Here is an 18,983-nt window from a genome sequence, read left to right on the forward strand (position 1 = left end):
ACATTGAAAAGAAAAGTCATTACGAAAAAAAAAGGTGAATCTCTACCCACAGTTGCTGGACCAAGTCTTCATAGATTGGTTTGCATTTAGTGGGCTTGGAAAGGCATTCTTTACTACGAATTGCTTCCTAATGGATAGAACATCAAATCAGTGAGATATTGTTGTGGGCTGGAGAGATCAGAAACGGTCAGAATTAACAAATAGTGAATAATGACAACGCGAGACGATATGAGTCCATAGCGACCCGTCAGAAGTTGCGGTTATTTGGCTGGCAAGTGTTACCTCACCCGCGCTAGCACTCTGATATCACTCTATCTCTACTTCTGAAGAATATTCTGAATGGTAAACGCCTTGCTTCGTTGGAGAACTGCAGATGGTCCACCGAACAGTTCATCCAACAAGAACCTGCAACATTTTTGGAAATTTATATTTTAAGGTACCTGGGAGATGGCAAAAGGTCATTGATAATAATTGAGAATACTCTACAAAAGTCTGGGCTAAATCCACTTCATTTACCGACTCCAACACGCTGGAAAGACCAGGTATTATTATTATTATTATTATTATTATTATTATTATTATTATTATTATTATTATTATTATTATTATTATTATTATTATTATTATTATTATTATTTACTGTACTTACATTGATATGTATATTTTCCTGTACAAAGTCATCTCAGGTGATGGCTGGATTCTCAAATGACATCGCCAAACGTAAAGCGATTATAGGAAAACCGCAAAAGCCGATGGCGGTGCCATAATGAAGTATACTACGCATGATGAGTGATTGCTTTCGTCACAGGGCCAGAAAGTGCTATTGCAGCATGATTAGCCCTACCTGTAGTACCATTCACGACATCCAGACCTAATAGTTATGTACCGAGTGTCATCTTACTGAGCACCACCTATTCCTCAGCAGCTCCCATACCTTCACAGCTATAAATGAGACTGAGACTTCGGTGGAAGCTACATTTTGTTCTGACCTATACCAAGAGATGGATGCAAATATACCCTATCAACTGATATTTATATATTTTATATGGTCGTGCTTTATAAATACACACATAAGTACAGCCACTATAGTAAAGGGATAATAATAATAATAATAATAATAATAATAATAATAATAATAATAATAATAATAATAATAATTGTTTTATGTCCCACGAATTACCTTTACGGATTTCGGAGACGCAGAGGTGCCAAAATTTAGTCCAGCGGGAGTTTCTTTACCTACCAGTAAATCTACCAACACTAGGCTGATGTATTTGAGCATCTTCAAATACCGGACTGAACCAGGATCGAACCTGCCAAGTTGGGGTCACAAGTCCAGCTTCTCAACCGTCTGAGCCACTCAGCCTGTCATTTAAGAAGATAAAATTGGTTTCACCGGTTTCTCCTTTAATTCAAAAGGATGATACGGAAGGTTCTACCTCCTTTAACATATTCACAAATTTCGATTAAGCAGCATCTCTCTTCGCACGATCATGATCCTCCTAGCTTTTCACACGCCTGCGACGATTTTCCGAATGATATATATATATAAATTAACTCTTTGTCATTTAATTCGGCTGAGGTTTGTCAACATATTTTGAACAAAAATGTAAACATTTCCCTTTGCGAAAAGGTAATGATCATGCAAATGTCATACAACAAATGACATGTGAATTTTGATACCGAACGAATTATTTGCATCATTTCTCAGAGATGGGTACAGAGGTTCATTATTTATGCAAATCTACAGCTCGTGCAACTCTCATGGTCACGGTTGCTAGGTAAAACATCTTGTGACGTCACTTCCGTTACACATTCTTTAGGTCACGTTACGTGCCGTAACGTCACTCAAATTTTCGGATGATCCCCAGCACAAGGACATATTTATGAAATAATGCAGATTTGGAGAATTGGAAATAACTTTGATTTCGCCCTGATGTATATATCAATAAACGCATTTTTGTTTCCTTTTACATGCTGCCCTGCCAGTCGAGTGACATAAAGTTTACATTGGTTGATTATGTCCGGCTCCATGGTTAAATTGTTAGCGTGCTGACAGGGGTCCCGGGTTCGATTCCCGGCATGGTCGGGAATTTTTACCATGATTGGTTAAGTCCGCTGACACAGGGACTGGGTGTATACGTCGTCTTCATCATCATTTCATCTTCATCACGACGGGCAAATTTAAAGACGTGCATCTGGCGAGCCGAACTTGTCCTCGGACACTCCCGGCTCTAAAATCCATACGTCATTTCTTTATTTTTGTTTGATCATCAGTATTTCTCATTGCACCGATGGTGCTGCTCTATTAACCTACAGGGCGACAAAAGTGTTCGTTAACATTGGAGGTAGAGAGGTAATGATTGACACGCATAATTGGTGTGAAATGAGGTTTTATAGTCACCAAAGTAAATTAAATAAACCTTCAGTAACACTGCCTTTTCTGTTAATGTCACCATGCCCCGATTGCGGAGGCATCTCTTTAAAAAAAGTAAACATTTATTTACAAACAACAGTTAATAGACAGGTAATAGTTTCCAATCGTTTAACAAAATCAACACCGTAAATAGAGAGAGAAGAACACAATCAAAAACTATCTTTGCAACTTCCTGTTGCCTGAAGTTCGTCAACTAAATCTAACGTGACACTATTTTGCAGTTTGTTTACATTTAAAGAATATTTATAATTTAAACTGACCAACAAAAGATAGTAATTGAACAATAACTTATACAATCAGAAAAGTCAAAACATTTCATTTTTGAAGTCCCACACTAATTTGAAATAAATTAAGAATATTAAATAGATTCACTGTTCCTTTCTTCCATTCCTTTTTAACGTTCACACTGTGCACTGGAGCGCTCATTTTGTGGAAAGCACTGGTACTTGGTTAACATAGGCCAGCTAGTTTACTGGCATATTTCCCGAGGCACTTCCTCTTCTTCGGACAAGTAAGAGCTTTCCTTATCCATACACTGATATCTTCTTCACTTCCAGGAATTTTAGTGTGTAACACGCAGTGCACATAACAGCCTAGTAGCAGCACTACTGCACTATCCAGTTCAGATGGCCTCAAACTTAAGGTCGGACGTATTAGCCAGTCAGATTCAATGTACATGTCTGGCTAATTTATCACGGTTTGTAATAGCCCCCTAAATATTCTCCACAACTTTTAGATGATTTCATACGGAGCAAATCTGTGATAAATGGTATCACTACAGTTCCTACATACCGTTCACGAATAGCTTTCTTTCACGTGGATGCGGTGTAGCTTACTATTTGTGAGTCTTTTATCATGTATTACTATGTACCATATGTCCCGTGGTGTTTCGGGAACTGCACGATTCGATGCATTCCCCCAAACACGCTACCAGTTGACAATCAGCGCCGTCTTCATGATGTTAGGGGCTTGATATTGTTGTCAGAGCGCATGGTTGTACAACTTCGTTGTTATTTCTGTAGATATCTGATGCCCTATCACGACAGCTCGTTTGACACCATACGGGGGTCACATGCGGCAACACTGACGTGTTGCTGTGCAGCGCCATCTGTTGACCTCTTTTTGTGCACTCATTGTTGGTGTCAATAAAACACTATATCATGTTAAGCATGTGTGTCCATCTGTACCTGACTTGTTACTGTCTAGTGCCACCCGTTGGTCATTTTGTGTACATTAGTTTGATCATGCCAAAGATGTGTGTCAATTATTACCTCTCTACAACCAATATTCCATGAAGTATTATCTCGTCAAATACTAAAGGACTTTTTGCGTCACCCTGTAATTCCTTCTACCTTATTAACATAGAGAAAATGTAAACATGTGTCGTCCACTGCAATGGCTAGGAGTTAGGTCGGGAACTTGTCCGTCCACGCCATTAACTGGGTATGCATAACTTCCAGGTGTTTTAAAACTTGATACGAAAGGACTTGTCGCCACTAATTAGCACAGAATGTGACTAAAGTACGTTGTAATTGGAAGAATGTAGTAACTGTATCAGTCTAGAAGTAAGGAAACTGAAAGGACAGCAACAACTATCGATTATTGTTTTGATGAGTGAAGAAGACGAAGTGGTTCCACATATTTTGCAATGCAGGGTGTGATTAATTTAATTTCGTGTCTACTGCTAGCCTGGTGCAGCCCTTTCCCTGCAAGGAGGGTGAGCAGCGTCTGTAGAGTGTGGGCAACTGCGTGTTATGGCGGTGGAGGATAACGCTGTTTGTGGTGTATGAGTTGTAGGGAAGCTGGGGACGATATAAACACCCAGTCCCTGAACCAGTGGAAATAACTACTTAAGGTTAAAATCTCAGCCAAGAAGCCGGACAGGACAGTGTGGTAAGTAAGAGAGGGAACGTTCGAGGGGCTGTTAGGCGAACATTTCACGATATGCAAAGTCAATTCATAACGATCTAAGCCCAGTTCCATAGCTAAGTGGTCGATGTAGTGGTCTTAATTACAAAGGGCCCCGGGTTCTATTCCCGGTTGAGCCGAGAATTTTAACTGCGTGTAGTAAATTCCTCTCTCTGGGCGAATGGGTATTTGTGTTCGATTTAATGAGCATTTCCTCCACTATATGCGATTTCAGTTAACAATAATGTAATAAAAGGAATGTGAAATATTCGATTTCTGATTAACGTTTGAGATGGATAAAATTATGAGAAATTTCGTTTCAAGATTGGTTATTCTCTTAGAATCAACTTTCCTTCATTTCCTACATAAATTAATAGATCAATTTCTCTCTCTCTTGAAATTAATAATTCCTATTCCTCTGCTTTTCACTTCCATCTAACTTGGATATAATTTCAATGTTTCTGTTTCGCAACGTTCCTCTACGATTAATTAGAATTAATTTAATCCCCAGAAATTTGTCTCGTAAGTCTACGAATGAGAGCTGGTTACAAATCCGCTCACCTCCTTGTCTAACTCCATTTTCGATAAGAATATTGGTTGAAGCGATCAAAGAATTAGCGTTGCTGTTAATAGACTGTATAATTAGGAGGGCGCTCTTGTACTTCATTATATAGTATCTAATTGAAGAAGGAAGACTAGGCACTCAACCTCACTCTAATTACATAATCACAAATACACAGCTCCAATTAAACTTTGGCTGCCTGGATATTGCAAGAACGTGGATTACATTGTGTTCAGGATCGTAAAAGCAATTATAACAACCAGGAAACCATCTCAGAAGAAATGTGGTAATTAGTTCGACAAAAATCTGACCCATAAGTAGTAATTATGTAGTATAAGCAATGCACAGCTTTACTTTAAGTCACTTTAATACGATGTACCATACTACCTCTTTTTCATTTCCTTTTACTTTAACTATACATTGCTTCATGTCTTAGAGAGAACTCTGAACTCGCTAGAAAGTGGAATTTCGATCGGCTAGCGCAGGTAGCTATCTGAGATTGTATGCTTCTCAGAAATTGGAACGGTTTTGACCCAGAGTAATACTTCGGACCATTTTCGAACGTCAGAGTTTGGAGGCGTCGGCTTTGTGTTAGGCGCGTGGACTTCTGGCAATTGCCACTTAAGGGAGCAACGCTCAGCGAGCGATTAGTCGGCGTTCTGTCAAGTGCGGCGTCCTGGTGAGAATACGTACTGTAAAGAACGAAACTCGGAAAGAAAGGACAGTTGCGGCGTCGCCTGCTTAATATGATAATGGTATATACTAACATATGCCGGAAAGCGTACTGAATAAAGATATGAATATTAGAAAACGTCACAATGTAGCTAAAGTATGACATGTACTCGTATTTTATGTTGTGTGCGTTCTTCGTTTCTTTTTTCATATGATTGTTACTGGTATTTATTGCACACGTGACCATTATTAATACGATGATCAATGCATAACATTCCAGCTATTCTCGGTAGTTAGATACAAAGATGGATATTATTGCAAACGTGGTAAATGCAGAAGTATTTTACATAATACGCATTTTTCAAGTGATTCCCCCTCGCATAGCGCACAGATCGTACGAAGATAGCTGGATTTAAGAGAAAAAAGACAGTTTTACATGGACTTCAAACGCTGATGGTCTATCATGAACACACCAGAATTTGTACCATCTGTATTTCACGCGCGTTTAAACGTTGAGGAAAGAAGCTAATTGTGCGTGAACCATTGAATACGCACAAAGTTATTAGTAGTGGTTTTGGGTGGGTTCTACAGCCACCGCCACCACAGGCCCCCTTGGACGAGGTCTGCACCTCATTGACTGTGCTTAATATCATGTAACTTCACTAGAGCGGTTGGCGAAGAGTGCGCTCGTAACCTTCATGTCCAGGCTTAACTTTACAGACCTCGGTTTCCACCCTGGGCTTAAGGGCCTAAGATCCAAGTTCGATGCCAAAAAGTGCAAGCTTACCCTAACAGCCAACGTGATTATGGCCAAAAGAGTAAGCGTAACCTAACAGGCTTGGCGTGTCCAGACTTAATCTCGCAGAACCTGGGTTTGACTCCAGGCATAAGTGCGTAAACCTTACAGACCTAAGTTCGATGCCAAGGCTAACCGCATAACATTGAAGGTTGAACCTTACATGATGTAAAAGAGCGCTATCCGTAGAGACCCCAGTTCGAAGCATCTGTCCAAGCTTAACCTCACAGATCGCTGGTTCGACCCAAGACCTAAGGGCGTTAACTTTACAGACCTAAGTTCGATGCCAAGGCTAATAGCATAACAGTGTAGGCTTAAGCTCACACTGAACAGACGTTAACCTAATCGGTTGCCCTTCCTTACACCAGCTCCGGCGTAACATTACATCCTAGCTAATTGTGCAGCCTTAGTCTCACGCTGACCAGACGTTAACCTATCCGGTTGCCCTTCCTTACACCAGCTCGGACATACCATTACACCTTAGCTAATTATGCAGGCTTAAGCCCACGCTGATCATGCGTTGACCTAACTTAACCTACCAGGACTTCGAGCTGAACTTGGAACAATATGGCCACTATTAGGCTTAATACGTATGCTTTATTCATAGGGCGTAAATTGGAAAGGGAGTTAAGGTAGCTTGGAGCTGAACTTGGAACAAGATGGGGGCTATAATACTTAATACGTATGCGTTATTCATAGGGGCGCAACATTGGAAACCGACTTGAGGGAGCTTGGAGCTGAACTTGGAACAAGATGTCGGTTACAGGGATTAATACTTATGCTTTATTCATAGGGACGTAATATCGGAAGGCGATTTTGGGAACTTAGAGCTGAACTAGGAACACGATGGCAGCTGCAAATGGGACTAGGGAGATGGTGCTGCGGGAAAGCTCCATCCTGACTACGATTCGAACCTAGAGCCCACTTGGACTCAGAACTAAAGAGTTTAAGCCTGTATGAAAAAAATGATGGCAAGCTTCTGCTTTCTTCTTGAAGAGTAAGTGCGGACTGTCATTATGGACTGAGAAACCAGTAAAAGGAAATGCATTTTAGGACAAAAATGACTGCATGAGCAAGATGATCATTCTTGGAAGTACTTGCTGAGATATGAAATAACAAGTTCATTGTTCTAGCATTTAGCTTACTATGCACATATCAGCAAAGAATTTACTGCACGTGCAAGAAGATTAGACTTGGAAGTATTTACTGAGACATGGAATACCAAATTTATTGTTTTTCGCATTTAGCCTAGCATGCGAATATAGCAAGAACAACAAAAAAAAAAAGACTGCCTGGGAAAGTTATTTGCTGAAAGAGGGAATACAAATTCCATTGTTTCCACAAGTTCGCGACTTAAGTACAATCACGCAGGAGGACCCAACCTATCTTCGTACAGAATACGCAGAATATACATGCACAATAAGAACAAATAACGTGTTGCCAAATAACGTGGTGCCAAAATTTAGCTTCTCAGGATTTCGCATCTTATCAGAATTCTCCCTAAAGTAATACAATCCCCGACCAACTTCGATACCCGGGCTAACTGCAGGCTTAATATTAGGCTGACCACGCGTACTAACTTAACCTCCCAGGACATAGAGGTGAACTTGGAACAAGATGGCGGCTATAAGGCTTAATACGTATGCTTTTAGACTTCAAGTTCGATACCCGGGCTAACTGCAGGCTTAACGTTACGCTGAGCACGCGTTACCTCTCAGGTCTTGGAGCTGAACTAGGAAGAAGATGGCGGCTATAAGGCTTAATGCCTATGCTTTTAGACTTCAGTTTGGATACCCAGGCTGACTGCAGGCTTAACGTTACGCTGACCACGCGCTACCTCCCAGGTCTTATAGCTGAACTTGGAACAAAATGCCGGCTATAAGGCATAATACGTATGCGTTATTCATAAGGTCGTAACGTAACAATAGAAGGCTGACGCAGGGGCGAATGCGCAAGATGGTTGCAATACAAGAGCTCTCATGGGACTAACTCTGAGCAGTTGCAGCTACGCCCCATATCAAGGTGTCAGTCAATGCAAGAGGCTCGATTTCATCAGAAATATATCAACATATTAAGTATGTGAACCATAACGGCAAAACTATCAGCTATGAAAATTTACCATCAAAAATATTTGTTACCCTTTTTGCACCATCAGATCATCAATACAAACGTGCCGTTCGAAAGATCAGCCCTTACTTCGATATTTCTATCGAAAAAAGTCGGCTTTTTTCATAAACTCTAGGCTATCAGCCTTCAAATTGCCAAAATGTTAAGTTCTAAAACAATTGCAGCTACACCCCATGTCAAGGTGTCAATCGACGCAGGAGGCTCGGTTTTATCAGAAATATATCAGTATGTTGCTCGTACGAACCATAACCGTTTTCACAAAGAAATCAGTACGTTCTTTATAGTTTTTAGTGCTTGGAACATTGACATTTTAATTTTAATATTTCATGCTTATAGATTAGAACTCTAGAGACTTTCAATTGCTTACTGTAACGTTGATATTACTTAGAGATTAAAACTTTGTTTTCAGAACGGAAAAAAATTAGTGCTACTCACATGGCATTGAATGGAACCCACAGCTCACGCCTTATCAGGGTTACCTAATAAAGAATAAAATCCCCGACCTATTAGTGGTGCATCGAGTTGCGTTTTCTAAAAGAAATCAGTCCCTGCTTGATAGTTTTTAATGTTTGGAACATTGAGTGTTCATGGACAAAGAGCCAGCGTGATGTGAGGTTAAGAGCGCGCTCTTAGACAATCACTCTAGTGAGGTCACATGAGGTCAAGCATGTAATCTTAGTCAGCACAGTCAATGAGCTGAAGGCCTCGTCCAGGGGGCCTGTGGTGGCAGTGGCTGCAGAACCCTCTCAAAACCACTACTGTTATTGCACCGATAGTAGATGTTTATACCCATGTGCTTTAACAAAATGAAGTCATTAAACGTATCGCAATACCATTTTTTCTTCTGTAGTCTCATTAGGTAGCACGATTTGTCGCTCGCTGGGTGTCACTGGCGCTGTGGCAGGGGTCAGACCTGTACAGGCCGCGTACAAACCCGACCGTTCGAAATTCTAACTCTCAAAAACGGCCTTAGATACCATTCCGGGTCGAACCCGTTTCAGTTTTCGGAAATCGCACCACCTCAGCCAGCTCCCTGTGCAGTGCTAACTACATCTCAGTGTAGAAGGAACTGAGTACTCTATTCCTAGTTACTTACAGTACTTGAAAACACTTCCAATTCTGGCTCTTTAAATTCAAAGGACGGTGAAGGTAGACAAATGAGCAACTTCCAGTGAACAAAGTGGAGTGGAAATTCCTCACTATAATAAGGAAGCATCGGCACTGATATGATGAGGCGTCGCTTAGTGGCGGGTACAGTGAAGAGAAAACATTCGGGATCACACATACTGAAATTGGTAGCATGTCCCTAAAGCAGCCCTTAGGTACGACACGATTATTTCGAAGGTCATAATGATCTACAATACAAAAGTTCTTCTTCTTCTTAAGGTTGATGATAACAATAATAATAACAACACATTCGATCTCATGTTAATGTCAATCAATTCCCCGGCACTTCTACACAAGAAAACAACACGGTGATCCCGAACATATATTTAGGAGAATTCCAACTAGGTCATGTGACCATTTCTATGAGAAATTAATAGCAAATTATGAATGTTGAAGTTAAAAGATGAATATTTGTCTCCGAGTACACTTTATCTCTAACGAACGTAAAGTTTCAACCCAACAGGCACAAACCCAGACCAATTAGAAACCCATAGATCGACCGGAATCTGTTAAACAAAACTTAATAATATTCCTTGTTAATATCCACAAATGATACCTTATCCAACTGGGTAGTACTCAAAGACACACACTTGAATTGTTTCCAAAACCTCAATATAAAACACCATCCCCTAAAAACGCAAACACTTTTGGTGGCATGACAGGTGGCAAGGCAATAGAACTTAGAATGTGGGCCTAGAAAAACTGGAATTCCAATCAAGCTGATAAAAATGGAATTAATCAAAATAGGAAACAAACCTACAAAATCATCCGATCCAAAAATGAAAATATGATCAGAACAGGCTGGCAGAAATCGAACAAGATTTTACGGAAAACAACACACGGAAATTCTACAGAATATTCAGAGAAAAATTATCAAATTTCCAGGTTCCTACTCCGTTTCAACCGTCCAGACGAGACTTTGGAAACAAATAATGAGGAAAATTTCAAACTCATAGGAAATTATTTCCAGGACATTTTAAATGTTTAAGGTTCGAAAGAACAGCTCACCTGTGATAAACATACACCTAATCCACATTAAGAAACCGCCTTATTAGAAGAAACTAGAGAAGTAAAACACAACAAAGTAGAATATGGAGTACTATTACAAAATTGTTGAAGGTAAGTGGTGACAAACTAACACAGATTATTCAAGAAATCTTACAGGACATCTCGAATACTGTTGAAATTCCAGAGAATTGGAATTTTTCACTAATTCATCCACTTCACAGCAAAGAATATAAATCAGATATTATTAACAACCGCAGAAATTCTCTCCTCTCAGTCATCTAGCAAATCTTGACTAGAGCCCTACGTAATATTGTAGATTAAAACAACAAACAGACCACCTATTTGCTGATAGTCAGACATGATTCCTGCACAGAATAAATCCCAAACCTAAAAACCATCCTACTAATTCGCAAACACAAACCAAAAGTAATCACCTTCATTGACTTCAAAAAACGCATGACTCCATAGGCAGACAGGTTTCATCACACTAGAGCAGCCCTGTTCAACGCGCTGCCCGTGAGGTCCTTTTAAGGCTCCTTAATGTTAATGAATATTTGAAAGCATTTATAACGTGCTCCGAATTTTTCTACTGTTTTATGGATTCTACGTTTACTACGCTGCATATGCCGCTACTAACCTGCCTGTGCTCTCTTCGCCCGTCCAGTTTCAACTGCTCGTGCTGCTTACCCTCCCTCTTTCCTTCCCCTACCGCTTCGCTGCGCATTGGGTACTGTATGCTCTCGTCCTTTCTGGACGCTTCTACCTCAATATAAATTGGCCTGCTCTGGGCTTGAGCAGCGAGTTTGGATGAACACGACGATTTGTGTGAAGGGAGGACTTGCTTTTATTTTGCTACCAGCTGGACTGTGTGCAATGTTTCTTTTAAAATGTGCTTTTGTATACCGTTGAAAAGCTACGACTGCTGGACGGGTGAGCGAAAACTTTAATTTATTTCATTTCCATGTTGTTCTTTGAACTTTCTTTTAATGCTGCACTTCCTTAATTTTCAAATTGCCGTTACTGGCTACCAATGACAGTTCATGTTGATAATAAGCTAACTGGAGCTGTTGATAGCGGTACCTTACTTTGGAATTACATTACCATCTCACTCCGAAGTTGGACTTTGTGATACGTCAAGTGATTGCTGCGATATGAACCATTGAAATTTAACTGTTTTCTCGAGCAAACGCATGAATAGAATCAATTGAACTATCACCTAGCTTCTGTTTGCTACTTTGGAATTTCATCGATACTGACTGATCCTATTTTTCCAAATCCCTGTTGGCAGCCATCGGTACTGTTTTCTTTCAAGTCCCTCCCCTTTCCCCACCTTCCTATTCCGCATCCCTCCCGCGCCTTTTTTCTTCTACATGTATTATTGTACAGTGGCCCATATGTCTTTCAAATTTTAATGTTTTTTCGTGTTCATAAGTAAATTTCTGTTTTCCTTGTGTAGGACACTCCTCATGTAAAAGAGGTTGTATTATTATTGAAGGTTTCGAGTCTAGCTGTTCTCTTTGAAAAACAATCAGAAAATTAATATGGTCGTCCCATCTGTTTTTTTCTTTTTTGGAAGTCAGAACTAACTGACCTTTGGATGATTGTTGTTTTCTTTGTTTTGTAAATGTTTCTTCTGGGTGTTTTTTGCTAATATATTGTTATTATGAAAAAACTATTTCTTCTTTGCCCTTTTTCTTGTTGTCGTACGCCTTTCCTTGCCCTCAAAAATTTTGTACCTATCTCGGTTCCTCTGAATATATGGACTCAGTGAAAATGCTTCCATTATGCGCTCTGCTGAAAACCTTTCACCTTGAAAATTGAAAACTTCCTGAGAACTTGTGCACGGACGGATTTATATATTTTTTTTTTTGAGTGTTGTTACATCCCTTTTGCTTTGATTGGTACTGCGTCAGTTGGATTAGTATCCTGTTTTATGCCTTGTGTTTTTCTTGGTGCATTGTCTTACCATTCCCATTTTGGTGCATGGCGAGATCATATTCTGAGCGTACATACTTTACCTAAAAATACGACACAGACCAACCCATACCAACCTCCACGTCACACACACACACTCTCAGAAACCCAAACCCCACACATTATTTTTTGACATTCTTACATCTCGCCTTAAATGCACTGTCCTCAAGCCTAGGAAATTTTACATAACCTTGCCTCTAAATGCAAAGTGCTTTGAGCCCATAAAACCGTAAATATGATCTAGAACTGACTCATGCCCGCAATTAATGAAAGGATGGAAAAAGTTCAGAAAGAAAACCACATGACATGTCTCTAGCTTGGACAAGAGCAAATCCCTCCCAAAACACTCACTGTAGGTGAGGTGCGGGGACACTAGCGCCTGGTGTAACGCTATATCTACTCACGGAGCCGAGTAATTTTTATTCCTATTTTTTCTTTTTACAATTTACTTGGTATCGCATCGATACAGAGAGGTTCTATGAAAACGATTCGAGAGGAAAGGGCTAGGAGTGGGAAGGAAGCGACCGTGGCCTTAATTTAGTTACAGCCCCAGCATTTGCATGGTGATAAAATGGGGAATCACGGAAAACCATCTTCAGGGCTGCCGACAGTCGGGTTCGAACCCACTATATCCCGAATGTAAGTTAATAGCTACGTGATCCATACCACACGGCCACTTGCTAAGTCACTTTTATTCTGCAAAACAGGATCATCCTTGTGATTCACTTAATTGTAGTGCCATAAGCTACCTTCCACGGTAGAGTTTCACCAGGATTATAATTGGGACACTAATTTGTCCATATGGTTTCCCATTTTCACACCAGGCAAATGCTGGGGCTGTACCTTAATTAAGGCCACGGCCGCTTCCTTCCCACTCCTGGCCCTTCCCTGTCCTATCCTCGCCATAAGACCTATCTGTGTCGGTGCGACGTAAAGCAACTAGCAAACAAATTTGTCCATAGGCTTATGGAATATATTTTGAGTGCCTTGTGTTGTGATAAGTTGTGCATTTAACATGCTTATGTGCCTTTGCATTACTTTTTAACTTTAAATTACTCCATCATTAATCAGTTATATTTTAAGACATAAATATTTTTAATATGGCTGCAAGGCAAAGAACTACAGCTTTAACAATCTATGGGAGTGTTAGTATTGCATTATTGAAAATAACGAAAAACTTTTGTATTTATTGAGTAATGTTAGCGTGTACGTTCCTAAAGCAAGTAATGTAGTACGACACTTTTTGATTAATCACAAAAACTTTAACAGTGAATTGCCTCTGAATTCTGAATGTAAAAGATCTAAAACTTAAATTAACATTGCAAGAATGAGTGTGTAACAGGCCAGTTCAGCAAACACGTAACGAGACAATAGTTTCCTACAATGTTACGTCGTGGCTAAAAGAAAATAGCCTTCAGTGATGGGAAGTTAGTAAAGGAATCGAAGTTAAATGCCACTGAATCTTTGTTGAATTCTCACAAATATTTATCTGCACTTTTATCTTCAATAATCTCACCAAACTGTTACTAGGTGTGTTGAATACGGAATCTCCATTACTTCAGGATTTTCAATCTAATAAATAATTTTTATTCCAGTTTGGTGAATGTGCTGGTACATTTGACATTGTTGAAGTTAGTGTATTTGCTGGAATGTTTCATGATGATTTTACAGTAAAGGAAGTGTTTGCCAAATTATTGTCACTTAATCGACGTACTAGAGGGAAATACATATTTAATGCTTTCCTTAAAATTGCCACTGACAGTAGCTTACCGTACCACTTTCAAAGCTTGTTGCTATAAGAACAGATTGGGCGCCGACTATGACTGGTAGAAACAACGGATTTGCTTTCTCTTTTTGCTAAGGATGAGTTATTTTCGAAATTGATTTCTAACCATTCCATTAACAACCAAGAAACTTCATGCTCAAAGGTTTTAATGTTCGATCCTCTCACAAAAAACTGTAACTCATGTCGCGAAATGTATAAGATCGTTTTCTAATCGGCATTGCACCCATTTGAATTAAACCTCATTTCAGTGGATATCAAATGTAAATTATTTCCACACAGCAAAACGTTGTCGTTCTCACAGTTCTGTATTGACAAAGACCACCAAGGAGCATATTTAAGCTACACAAGTCTCTGTAAGGCACGTTCTGTTGTGGGCAATAAAACAATTATTTCGAGGACAATACTTCACCAGCACGCCAAAGCTAGGGGAGAAAGTAGGTAAGCGTTCGGAACTTTCCTATGTTTGCAAGACGAAGATCCACAAAGGAATGCAGACAGAAGATATAAATACTTTCCTAAAACCCCTTAAAATGAAATTGAATCGTCCAAACTGTCATGTCTCAAAACACCTCAGCCAATCACAAGCCACTATTCTGAGTATTTCAAAAGTAGCGCTCTATATTATTCAGTCATTCTAAGGTATCCAACAGTAGTTACTGATATTTTTGTGGAAATTATACTCCCATTCATTCAGCGTCAATAGTGGATGAAGAAAATGTATTAGATGTGTGGGCGATAATTGATGAAGATGCGTCGTAAGACAAGGAAGAATGGGTATTCCCGCCATTTATTAACTCCGCCCTACAGTTCGCCATGCAACATATTCCAACCGAAGCCGTCGCTATTATTTAAATCTCTACGATTAATTTTGCAATCACAACATAACATCGAAATCGCTGCCAATTTATGTTTATAAGAGGTAATAATGAAGTGACAGAACGTGGTGAAAAAATAAAAAGACGCTCTGACAATCATAAAATCTCCGAATAAGTCAAGGGGTATCACTCCGCACAGATACCAGGACCTGCGAAGAGACGCTAACTCAGGGAGGACACTCTTTCTTTGGACATCGTGAGATGAAGAAGTGAACTGAAAGCGCTCGTATATTGTATTGTATTCATGGGACACTTTAAGATCTTTTGAATACGTTTATGTGCTTTTATGATGACATTGTAACAGAGATGAAGCAAATGTTTTGCACACGTAGAGGAACGTATATTCATTTTGATATATTAACAGTTGACATTAATGATATTTTTCTTTGCACACCACTTCGATGTATTTAACAACAGAAGGCACTTAGTATGAGAGGGATCTTTGTCAATGGAGATCAGCAAGCTAGTGGTGAGGAAATACTTTCATTTGTAGCAACTGGAAGCACATATTTAGTGAAGGAATGGTAAACAAACAGTTGTACTACAAGTGAGAGTATAAAAAGGAGGACAGTATAAGGGGGTGAATAACATTTTTTAACAGGATTAACGGAACTTGGCCTAGAGCAGGTAGCCGGGGAAATACATTCTCAAGACAAACAGTAATCCAGCTAACAGATATTCACCACGCAGGAAACTTCATCCGTGTGGAAAATGTATGATCTGCGATAGGATGAAGATGTGTACATATAATTTTAAGTTGAAAGTGTTAAATTAGGTCATAAAGTATGTGTTAGAAATAAGGCAGCAAGAGATTGTGAACGTGTGAAAATTGTTATCAACGCCATGAATACGGCAATAGTGTGCTAATGTGTGAAACCAACGCCAATAAGTTCTAATTCAACAGCGATGGACGTCCGTGGCGCGGGCGAAACCTCATTGCGACAATGTGAGTAGACCAACTATGATGATAAATCTAAGCGTAGTTTACTATTTATATAGGATAGTTACGCGAGTTGTCAGTTAGATGTTTAGTCATTGTAGTTTATCTTAACGTATAACACAGAGGATATCTTTAGGTAAGATATTTTATTCACGCAGAAATGTATTGTCACTATATATTTTATTATTATTATTATTATTATTATTATTATTATTATTATTATTATTATTATTATCAGTTTTACTAATTTGGATTGATGTTAAGGCCTGCATTAAATCTAAATTAGAGGCCGTTAGAGTGGATTTTGCGAGATTGCACGTTATATAATTACACTTGCCGTTTTAATGAAGTGAATAAGATTTTAATTACGGTAGTGTTAAAATAAGCAATGAAGTAGTTATATGTACAATTTTCGATTAGTTTCGTAAATCAGAGTATGCTTCACCTGAATACTAGAAACATGGAGAGGTGAAGATTTATCAAACTTTTAACAGGTGACATTTGATATTGAGCATCGTCTGATAATTTATTAATGAGTAGATAAGTGAAGATATAATGAATATTGCAACGTTACGATTCGAAGCATCCAATTGGGGAGTGTAAAATGATATATTGAAGTAGTGTAGGAATTAGATATACGAAAACGGTGTTGTGTGATAGGGCTTATGATGTAGAGAGAGAGTGGTACAAGTGATAAGTTGATATGCACTGCGGATAAAATTCTCAAGGATAATGAGATGAAAATAATACATGCCAGCCGTGGAGCTGAAGAGAAAGTATTCCAGCCAAGAGCTAATGTAATTTAGTAATACTCTAGCCTTTAGAGCTGAGAAAATAAATTCCGGCAGTTTGTGCCGAGGAAGTAATGAAATGAGCGGGAGGACAAGTGTCCTAGTGTAAGTTGAGGTGCACAATATAATATGTGAATATTAAGAATAAAGAATATAAAGCAATATGACACACCATCGTTAAGTAACGTAATTATATGTAAGCCATTGCAATTGATTATGATTAATATTTATTGAAGCAGTCTGAAACCCCAATTGACGTGCGAAGATCGTGTTGCAATAATTTTACTTACGATTTTACGTTTGATTTGATATTTGGTAAGCCAGTAATGCCACATATTTCCTGAATTTTGTTATATTTCGAATGGATTCTTGTTTGCTTTATTCCTGATTATTGTATATTTATTTATCACTGCAAAGTATCAATGAAGCCATGAAACACTATTATGGTCATGGAAAAATGTCTGCATTCAGAGGTTTGTAATTATTGGACTCTGAACGGGGTGACCTTGTTTTAATATGTAACGGTGCAATCTGAGGCCAATTATGTTTTTATTTATAAACTTGATAGTGTGTGTGTGAATAAAAATTTATGTAAATAATGTGAACATAATTAGGATTTAGGATTTCATTGTTCTTTCAGCCATGAAGGTTATTTTCTTAGTGTTTATCAGTATAATTAGGTGATATTCCTCTGTGACTATAATGTACCATAGTTAATTTCATTACGTTTCTTTCATTTGATTGAGATAATAACTATACACGCTTATGGTAGATAGGGAAAGATGGCTCGCGTAACAATTAAGTAAACAACGTAATAGATTTACTATTTCTTCTCACACAACAATGCACAACAGAATTATAGGAGTTAGTGAACAAAAAACTTGGCAAATAAAGTATATTTTGTTACTAATTAGATGTGATATCCATGATCAATAGATAATTAAGTCTGTAAAAGTGAACATTTAGGGATATTCAAACAGGATTTTATAGATACCATATTTTTATGAAAACTGTAATATTTGTGTTAACAAACTAGTTCAGTAATTTCGGAGTTTTTCAGTAATAACAGTTTCGAAAATCTATTGTCAAATGATGGAAAGTTACACCGAGATTTTATTTTATTTTTATATTTTATAATCATTATTTTACAATGAAAATTTGCCATATTTCAATAACAGACAAAGGTTAAGGAGAAATGACTCCAACAATTTAAATTGGAATGTTCTACGGTGTTGAAAAGTTAGTAACCCATGATGTAAAATTTTAATTTATCATTATACAACAATTTGTGACATTTAGTGTCAGTCACAGAATTTAACTGGTGCATATTAAGCCAGGGAAATGCACGTGAGATCATTAATGAACATAATATTAATTACAGCATTCTAAAGTATAAGTTAAATTAAGAAGGTGATAGTAAATTAATTATTTGGATATTCAAGTTCATCAAAATTTAATTAATTAATTAATTTCATAATTTTTTTTGAATCATTCAATAATGTCTGTAAAAGGTTGCAAGTTTGCATTTAAACATATATTTGACACGTTTACAGCTTAATAATTTATGTTTATATTTTTTAATCAGTCAGTTAAAGACGATAATTATGTTTACTTTGGATTAATGAAGATTTGTTACATTTAATAAATAAAAAATCAGTCTGAGTCAAAAGATTTATTTAGTAGGTAGTTTAAATAGCCCGTAGTTAGACACTCTTTGATATCACCCTGAAGGCGACGAAGAACTAATCACCAATGAGACAGAATCTCCAGTAGCGGTAAGTATGTTTTTACAGCAGCCGTGGCAAGAGTCAAGAAACGTTACCGCAGCTCTACGGATTAAAGGGTGCAGCATTGATTTTTAAGGAATGTTTTACTTATATCACATACTGAGTATAGTGACGTCTTTTATCATGCAGGCGAAGGTGGTTTAGCAGGGAAGA

The sequence above is a fragment of the Anabrus simplex genome, chromosome 2 (assembly GCF_040414725.1).
Source record: "Anabrus simplex isolate iqAnaSimp1 chromosome 2, ASM4041472v1, whole genome shotgun sequence".
NCBI classification, from domain to species: Eukaryota; Metazoa; Arthropoda; class Insecta; order Orthoptera; family Tettigoniidae; genus Anabrus; species Anabrus simplex.